The sequence below is a fragment of the Drosophila novamexicana genome, unplaced genomic scaffold (genome assembly GCF_003285875.2).
Source record: "Drosophila novamexicana strain 15010-1031.04,08,12 unplaced genomic scaffold, DnovRS2.1 tig00002190-arrow-arrow-pilon, whole genome shotgun sequence".
Taxonomy (NCBI): Eukaryota; Metazoa; Arthropoda; class Insecta; order Diptera; family Drosophilidae; genus Drosophila; species Drosophila novamexicana.
Window position 1 is genome coordinate 538 of NW_020824955.1, and position 9,463 is coordinate 10,000.

The 9,463-nt window shown below is 37.0% G+C and overlaps 1 non-coding gene across 1 annotated transcript in view; it reads left to right on the forward strand.

The window, feature by feature from the left end:
* Positions 1–9,319: 9,319 nt before the first annotated feature.
* Positions 9,320–9,463, forward strand: part of LOC115769032 — a 1,994-nt gene continuing 1,850 nt past the window's right edge. The window contains exon 1 of the ribosomal RNA XR_004018689.1: positions 9,320–9,463. This exon is cut by the window's right edge and continues 1,850 nt beyond it. This is a non-coding gene — a ribosomal RNA (small subunit ribosomal RNA).

Genomic DNA, 9,463 nt, shown 5'->3' on the forward strand with positions numbered 1-9,463 from the left:
AATGCTAGACATTAAAATGTCTAGCAGATTTCTTCAGCTGAATTGTCAAAGGTCGTATGCAGCTATGTGTGATGTGGGGGCTATGATGTGTGAAAGGGGCAGCGTCGTTGCCCTGCTGCAGGAACCCTACGCGACCGGAGGTTGCGTAAGGGGATTGCCCGCATGTATGCGAGTATTTCCTGACAGCAGGGCCAACTCCGCTGTCATTGTGAATGATGTCAGTATTGAATGCACTTTGGTGAGTTCAACTGACTGGGGGGTGTGTGTGAGCCTTAGCGGCAGTTTTGGCAGGATTTTTGTAGTAAGCATGTATTGTAAGTTCGGGGATCCCCTCGAACCATACATTGCTTACTTGGATGAGGTGCTACTACTGGTTAGTAGCGTACCAGTCATCCTTGGTCTTGATGCGAATGCATCATCTCCCATGTGGTTCAGTAAGGTATCCAGACATTCGTCTGGGTATTCGAACCACACACGGGGTGAGATGCTAGCCGAGTGGGCCGTGTCCCAGGATGTTCGGGTCGTTAACGAACCCAGTGAGTGGTACACGTTTGCGGGTCCGGTGGGTCAGAGTGACATTGATGTTACTCTAGTGAATGCGGTAGCAATGAGTATGTATGCTTTTCATTGGTGTGTACTAGGTGGGCTTGGTGTGAGTGACCACAATCCGATTGAGATTGTTGTCACACACACTATTACAAGGAATGAAAGTGTTGGGGGTAATCGCTGGCGCACTTGTAGTGTGAATTGGTCCCTTCATGGGCTCATTGTGCAGGAGGCGGCAACGCAAGTTCCGCTTAATGCATTTAATGATTTGAATGTGGATGAGCAGGTCGTATGTGTGAATAGGTGGATAACTGATGCGAATGATCGCATGTTTGAGAGGCACCGTAAGGTCAACCTCAAGCATGTGAAGTGGTGGACGAATCAGTTGAGCACCAAGCGGCGGATGGTCCGGTCTCTGCGGAAGCGATTCCAAAGGGCCAGAGCTACCAATGCGGATGGTGCAGCCCAACTCAGGATTGAATATAGTCGGTGTATGAATGAATACAAGCAAATGCTTGTAAAGGTGAAAGAAGATGAGTGGCGCTCTTTCCTGGAGCGCAATAAGGATGACCCCTGGGGTCGTGCTTATAAAATAGTTCGAGGTAGAGGCAGGGAAACGGATGTAAGTAGCCTCCGTGTTGGTAACGTTCAGTTAACGGCATGGAGGGATTGTATGAATGTCTTGTTGAATGAATTCTTCCCCAGAGCGGATCATCAGGACTCACCACCTAGTGTGGTTAGTCCTGTTGATCCGCTTCTGGATAGTGAGTTGGAGGTGGCTTTCTCGAGGTTAAAGTCGAGGAAGTCCCCTGGTATGGATGGATTCACTGGAGAAATGTGTAAAAGTGTCTGGAAGTCAATTCCAGAATATATGAAAGCGATGTATGCGAAGTGTCTGAATGAGGGTTATTTCCCCAGTGAATGGAAGTGTGCGAGAGTGATAGTGCTCCTGAAGTCGCCTGACAGGATCAGGAGCAATCCTAGATCTTTTCGGGGCATCAGTCTTCTTCCGGTTCTTGGAAAAGTTCTGGAAAGGATTATGGTAGAAAGGCTTCAGGAGAGAATGAGTGACCAAATGTCTGACAGGCAATTTGGTTTTAGGCAGGGCAGATGTGTTGAGGATGCGTGGAGGTATGTTAGTGACTCTGTTGAGGCTAGCAGCTCCACGTATGTCTTGGGCATCTTTGTTGATTTTAAAGGTGCTTTCGACTACCTGAGTTGGGCGAGTGTTTTGAGAAGGTTGGATGAATGCGGGTGCCGAGAATTAGCTCTCTGGAAGAGCTATTTCTCTGGCAGACGTGCGTGTGCTGTAGGGCGGAGTGAATGTGTGAGCGTGGATGTGGTTCGTGGCTGTCCGCAGGGATCTATCTGTGGCCCATTCATTTGGAACCTCATGATGGACCCCTTGCTAGTGCAGCTCGAGCAGATGTGTAAGTGTTGTGCGTATGCGGACGATCTGCTCGTCTTGATTGAGGGTCGGTCGCGTCTTGAGATCGAAACGAATGCGGGTATGTGCTTGCGCACTGTGTATGAGTGGGGTGAAAGTGTTGGGGTCAGTCTTGCAATGGACAAGACAGTGTCAATGCTGCTCAAGGGCAGATTGGCAGCTAGTCGGCCACCCATTGTCAGACTGAATGGAGTGAATGTGAGGTATGCGTCTGAGGTGAAATACCTCGGCATAACCTTCGGCGAGAGGATGTGTTTCACTCCTCATATCGCTGGTCTCAAGGCCCGGCTACTTGGTTTGGTGGGGCAAGTGCGTCGTATTTTGAGGACTGATTGGGGCCTAAGCAGACGTGCTGTCCGCACCATCTATGAGGGTCTGTTTGCTGCATGTGCAGCATATGGATCGTCTGTATGGTGCAAGGCGGTCACGACTGTGGTTGGCAGAAAGAAAGTGCTGGCTTGCCAGAGAGTGCTTCTGTTAGGTTGTTTGCCTGTGTGCCGCACTGTCTCTACGGAGGCAATGCAGGTACTGTTAGGAGTAGCCCCTCTTGACTTGGAGATCAGGCGTCGAGCCTTGATATACAGGATCAAGAGGCGGCTGCCATTGCTGCAGAATGATTGGCTAGCAGATAGGGATGTGGAGAGTTTAGGGCTTAGTGAATGCAAGAGATTGGTGGAAGAGTGTGTTCTGTCTGACTGGCAAGTCAGATGGGACACAAGCGTGAATGGGCGTGTCACTCATCGGTTTATACGGGAGGTTACATTTGCCGGCAGCCGACCAGACTTTGGGTTCGGCCTGAGTCTTGGATTCCTGTTGACTGGTCACGGTTCCCTCAATGCATTCTTGCATTCGAGGAGCCTTTATGACAGTCCAGAATGCCGTTGTGGCTCGGCTGCTGAGACATGGGAGCATGTTCTCTGTGAGTGCACAAGGTATGCAGATCTTCGAGATCTGAGGGGGATGGGTATAAGTGAGGTTAGTGGCGGGTTTGACGTAAGTCAATCACTCTCCACTAGTGATAGGGTTAGAAGAATGAGTGAGTTTGCGAGAGCTGCATTTTCCAGGCGACGTTTGCAATTGCAGGAAGGAATTGTATGAATGAAGATGGATGGTAGATGTACGAATGTGGGGGTACGAATGGTGGGGTACGAACGTGGGGGTGTGTCTGAATGGGCATTTTGTTGAACATTGTGTTGTCTGGGGCCACCAACCCTTAACTGTTTTGGAGTTTAAATTGGAAGTGCCCTTCTGGTACGAGGCCTGACCAGAGGTCTTTAATCTGGTACCACGGGTAACCAGGAGCCCACGGAACTTGTTCCGTCCTGGTTAGTTGGTGCGGCCCTTCGGGGAGTATCGTGGTGGTTGTGGTTTAACACCCAAATGCGGGTAGAGCTTGCTCGACGTGGAGTTGCGTTATACAACCGGGTTCCGTAATCCAGATTTCGGAAGAGGCTTAGATAGTCCTCGTGCCAAACCAAGGTAGAAGTCACAACCAAACAGTCGTGTCTTTAATTGGTACCTGCGGAATTGTTCCAAGGGGGCGGTGATTGACGCTTGAATTAATCCTATACTAGGAACCGTGAGATTAAGCCATCGTGGCAGGTGCTCACGTTAAGCCCACTGACTTTCATGTCCCTATCTACTATCTAGCGAAACCACAGCCAAGGGAACGGGCTTGGAATAATTAGCGGGGAAAGAAGACCCTTTTGAGCTTGACTCTAATCTGGCAGTGTAAGGAGACATAAGAGGTGTAGAATAAGTGGGAGATATTAGACTTCGGTTTGGTATCGACAATGAAATACCACTACTCTTATTGTTTCCTTACTTACTTGATTAAATGGAACGTGTATCATTTCCTAGCCATTATACGGATATAATTATTATGTCTTATGGTATTGGGTTTTGATGCAAGCTTCTTGATCAAAGTATCACGAGTTTGTTATATAATCGCAAACAAATTCTTTAATGAGAGAATGCATTTATGTATTATTGATTTAAAAATTTGGTATAACTCCAATTACTCAGGTATGATCCAATTCAAGGACATTGCCAGGTAGGGAGTTTGACTGGGGCGGTACATCTCTCAAATAATAACGGAGGTGTCCCAAGGCCAGCTCAGTGCGGACAGAAACCACACATAGAGCAAAAGGGCAAATGCTGACTTGATCTCGGTGTTCAGTACACACAGGGACAGCAAAAGCTCGGCCTATCGATCCTTTTGGTTTAAAGAGTTTTTAACAAGAGGTGTCAGAAAAGTTACCATAGGGATAACTGGCTTGTGGCGGCCAAGCGTTCATAGCGACGTCGCTTTTTGATCCTTCGATGTCGGCTCTTCCTATCATTGTGAAGCAAAATTCACCAAGCGTTGGATTGTTCACCCATGCAAGGGAACGTGAGCTGGGTTTAGACCGTCGTGAGACAGGTTAGTTTTACCCTACTAATGACAAAACGTTGTTGCGACAGCATTCCTGCGTAGTACGAGAGGAACCGCAGGTACGGACCAATGGCACAATACTTGTTCGAGCGAACAGTGGTATGACGCTACGTCCGTTGGATTATGCCTGAACGCCTCTAAGGTCGTATCCGTGCTGGACTGCAATGATAAATAAGGGGCAATTTGCATTGTATGGCTTCTAAACCATTAAAAGTTTTTAATTTATTTTATTAACGACAATGGATGTGATGCCAATGTTATTTATAACATAGTAAATTGGGAGGATCTTCGATCACCTGATGCCGCGCTAGTTATATTTTAAAACATTATTTAATACAATGACAAAGCCTAGAATCAATTGTAAACGACTTTTGTAACAGGCAAGGTGTTGTAAGTGGTTGAGCAGCTGCCATACTGCGATCCACTGAAGCTTATCCTTTGCTTGATGATTCGATAAAAAGCAACACTAGACGAACATAATTCGTATAAATGGGTTATACATTCGCTTAAAATATATTATCAATTTATAGTTGTTATATATTTTTTTATGTATGTATGCCTACTGTACGAAAGTTCATCTATGTTGCTCTCAAATATTTAATATTTAACATTGAATAATATATATATATATATACAATACTTAAGGCAATATTGATATATATATATATATGAAAATATGGAATTGACGGATGGAATATATGAAACATATATATACACAATACCTAAATATAAAAACTTTAATTATTATTGAGGAAAGCATATAAGATAGAACAATATATATATATACAATACTTAAGGCAATATTGATATATATATGAATATATGGAATTGACGGATGGAATATATGAAAAATATATATACACAACAATACATGAATTAAGACTTCAATTATTATTGAGGAAAGCATATAAGACAGAAAAATATATATATATATATACAATACTTAAGGCAATATTGATATATATATATATATGAAAATATGGAATTGACGGATGGAATATATGAAACATATATATACACAATACCTAAATATAAAAACTTTAATTATTATTGAGGAAAGCATATAAGATAGAACAATATATATATATACAATACTTAAGGCAATATTGATATATATATGAATATATGGAATTGACGGATGGAATATATGAAAAATATATATACACAACAATACATGAATTAAGACTTCAATTATTATTGAGGAAAGCATATAAGACAGAAAAATATATATATATATATACAATTCTTAAGGCAATATTGATATATATATATATGAAAATATGGAATTGACGGATGGAATATATGAAAAATATATATGAACAATACATGAATTAAAAACATCAATTATTATTGAGGAAAGCATATAAGATAAAACAATATATATGTATACAATACTTAAGGCAATATTGATATATATAAAATATATGAAAATATGGAATGGACGGATGGAATATATGAAAAATATATTTACACAACAATACATCAATTAAAACTTCAATTATTATTGAGGAAAGCATATATGATAAAACAATATATATGTATACAATACTTAAGGCAATATTGATATATATATATATATGAAAATATGGAATTGACGGATGGAATATATGAAATATATATATACACAATAACTAAATTTAAGCTTCAATTATAAGGGGGAGTATAGAGATCTATAAAATGTCATTCAGTCATATACAATATTTTTAAATTTTTGGATAAACGAAAATATATAAAATTGGTACCAGTATTAAAACTTCAATTATTTTTGAGGAAAGCATATAACATAGAACAAAATATATATACAATAAATAATGCAATGTTAAAATATATATAATGAAAATATGAAATTGGCGGATGGAAATCAGCCTCTTCTAAAACAAAATTTAATTTTATAAAGGTGATAAAGAAATTGCTGGATGAAGAAATATTTCTAAATATTACTTATACAAAAATTGAAGACTATTCTATATTAACATACATAATTGAATTGTAACTAAAACAACATTAAACTATATATAATAATAATAAAATAACAATGACATTTCTAAACTATATAAAAATACACAAGAGTTAATTGCACATTGGATAATAATTGTGATTATGAAATTTTTATATATTGTAAGCGATTATTAATATTAATCTTTATATATATTATATATAATCTTTATCAACTTATATTATATGAAAATAATATGAATTATTATAAAATAAGTACATGAAAAATATACGGTGAATGGTAGCATTTGGAAAAAATAGCGCCATTAAAGATGACGTGTCAAAAACCTATATAGGGAGTGGTGTCGAGCAAGGCATGTCATATGAAAAATTTTAAATACGGTAAATTCATATGAATGCGGAGTGTTGCCTTGCCGGCATAAGTCAATTATGTTAAAATAAAAAGAATAATGAAGTTATATAAATGTATTATTAAATTAGTACATGATGACCTTAAGGTGAATGGTAGCATTTGGAAAAAATATCGCCATTAAAGATGACGTGTCAAAAAACCTATATAGGGAGTGGTGTCAAGCAAGGCATGTCATATGAAAAATTTTAAATACGGTAAATTCATATGACTGTGGAGTGTTGCCTTGCCGGCATAAGTCAATTATGTTAAAATAAAAAGAATAATTAAGTTATATAAATGTATTATTAAATTAGTACATGATGACCTTAAGGTGAATGGTAGCATTTGGAAAAAATATCGCCATTATAGATGACGTGTCAAAAAACCTATATAGGGAGTGGTGTCAAGCAAGGCATGTCATATGAAAAATTTTAAATACGGTAAATTCATATGACTGTGGAGTGTTGCCTTGCCGGCATAAGTCAATTATGTTCAAATAAAAAGAATAATGAAGTTATATAAATGTATTATTAAATTAGTACATGATGACCTTAAGGTGAATGGTAGCATTTGGAAAAAATATCGCCATTATAGATGATGTGTCAAAAAACCTATATAGGGAGTGGTGTCGAGCAAGGCATGTCATAAGAAAAATTTTAAATATGGTAAATTCATATGACTGTGGAGTGTTGCCTTGCCGGTATAAGTCAATTATATTAAAATAAAAAGAATAATGAAGTTATATAAATGTATTATTAAATTAGTACATGATGACCTTAAGGTGAATGGTAGCATTTGGAAAAAATATCGCCATTATAGATGACATGTCAAAAAACCTATATAGGGAGTGGTGTCGAGCAAGGCATGTCATATGAAAAATTTTAAATATGGTAAATTCATATGACTGTGGAGTGTTGCCTTGCCGGCATAAGTCAATTATATTAAAATAAAAAGAATAATGAAGTTATATAAATGTATTATTAAATTAGTACATGATGACCTTAAGGTGAATGGTAGCATTTGGAAAAAATATCGCCATTATAGATGACGTGTCAAAAAACCTTTATAGGGAGTGGTGTCGAGCAAGGCATGTCATATGAAAAATTTTAAATATGGTAAATTCATATGACTGTGGAGTGTTGCCTTGCCGGCATAAGTCAATTATATTAAAATAAAAAGAATAATGAAGTTATATAAATGTATTATTAAATTAGTACATGATGACCTTAAGGTGAATGGTAGCATATGGAAAAAATATCGCCATTATAGATGACGTGTCAAAAAACCTATATAGGGAGTGGTGTCGAGCAAGGCATGTCATATGAAAAATTTTAAATATGGTAAATTCATATGACTGTGGAGTGTTGCCTTGCCGGCATAAGTCAATTATATTAAAATAAAAAGAATAATGAAGTTATATAAATGTATTATTAAATTAGTACATGATGACCTTAAGGTGAATGGTAGCATTTGGAAAAAATATCGCCATTATAGATGACGTGTCAAAAAACCTATATAGGGAGTGGTGTCGAGCAAGGCATGTCATATGAAAAATTTTAAATACGGTAAATTCATATGACTGTGGAGTGTTGCCTTGCCGGCATAAGTCAATTATGTTAAAATAAAAAGAATAATGAAGTTATATAAATGTATTATTAAATTAGTACATGATGACCTTAAGGTGAATGGTAGCATTTGGAAAAAATATCGCCATTATAGATGACGTGTCAAAAAACCTATTCATGGTGTGCAGTGTGTGCTCATCACATTATATGCTGAAAGTATATAATTTTAAAAGTATGTCATATACTCGTTTTTTGAGTTATATATCGTTATTTGTTATGTTGTATAACATTTGGCTTACGGTATTAAGAAAAAGATAATTGTGAAATTTCAAGCCAAGATATGTTGTTTGTAATAATTTTATTGTTACTACATCGTGTAAACAAATGTGTTTCCTTTTATCGTAAAATTTAACATTTGCATCCAATGGAAATTCGATTCATACAGATGTATCAGATGTATGGACGATTAGTACGCTGGAAAAACAAAGTTTCTAAAATTTTTTGTAATTATTTTAAATATTTGTCATAAATGAAACTTTAACATTTTACATACTATGTAGTATAGTATGTGACTTGTTTTACCTAATATATTTTTATCGCATAATTATGTATGTAAGTTATACATATATAATTTATACATATAAATAAATTATCAAGTTTGTCATCTAAATTAAAATGTTTATTCCATTTTGGTATTAAACAATGTGTGATAAAATATATATTAAGTAAGTGTACATATAAAGATATTTTTGAACGAATTATATATATTTCATATAGATATAATATGTGGTGAATTTTAAAGTATGTGAAACGTAATTTAACGAACATGAAATGCTATGTAACAATGGCCATATTCGTTTATATTTAACATTAATATCTATTGTATGTTTTTTATTCAAAAATATATTAAGTTGTAATGTAAGTACATATTGTATATAAATATGTATGTATATTTTGTACATACAAATAATAAAAACATTATTCTGGTTGATCCTGCCAGTAGTTATATGCTTGTCTCAAAGATTAAGCCATGCATGTCTAAGTACACACGAATTAACAGTGAAACCGCAAAAGGCTCATTATATCAGTTATGGTTCCTTAGATCGTTAACAGTTACTTGGATA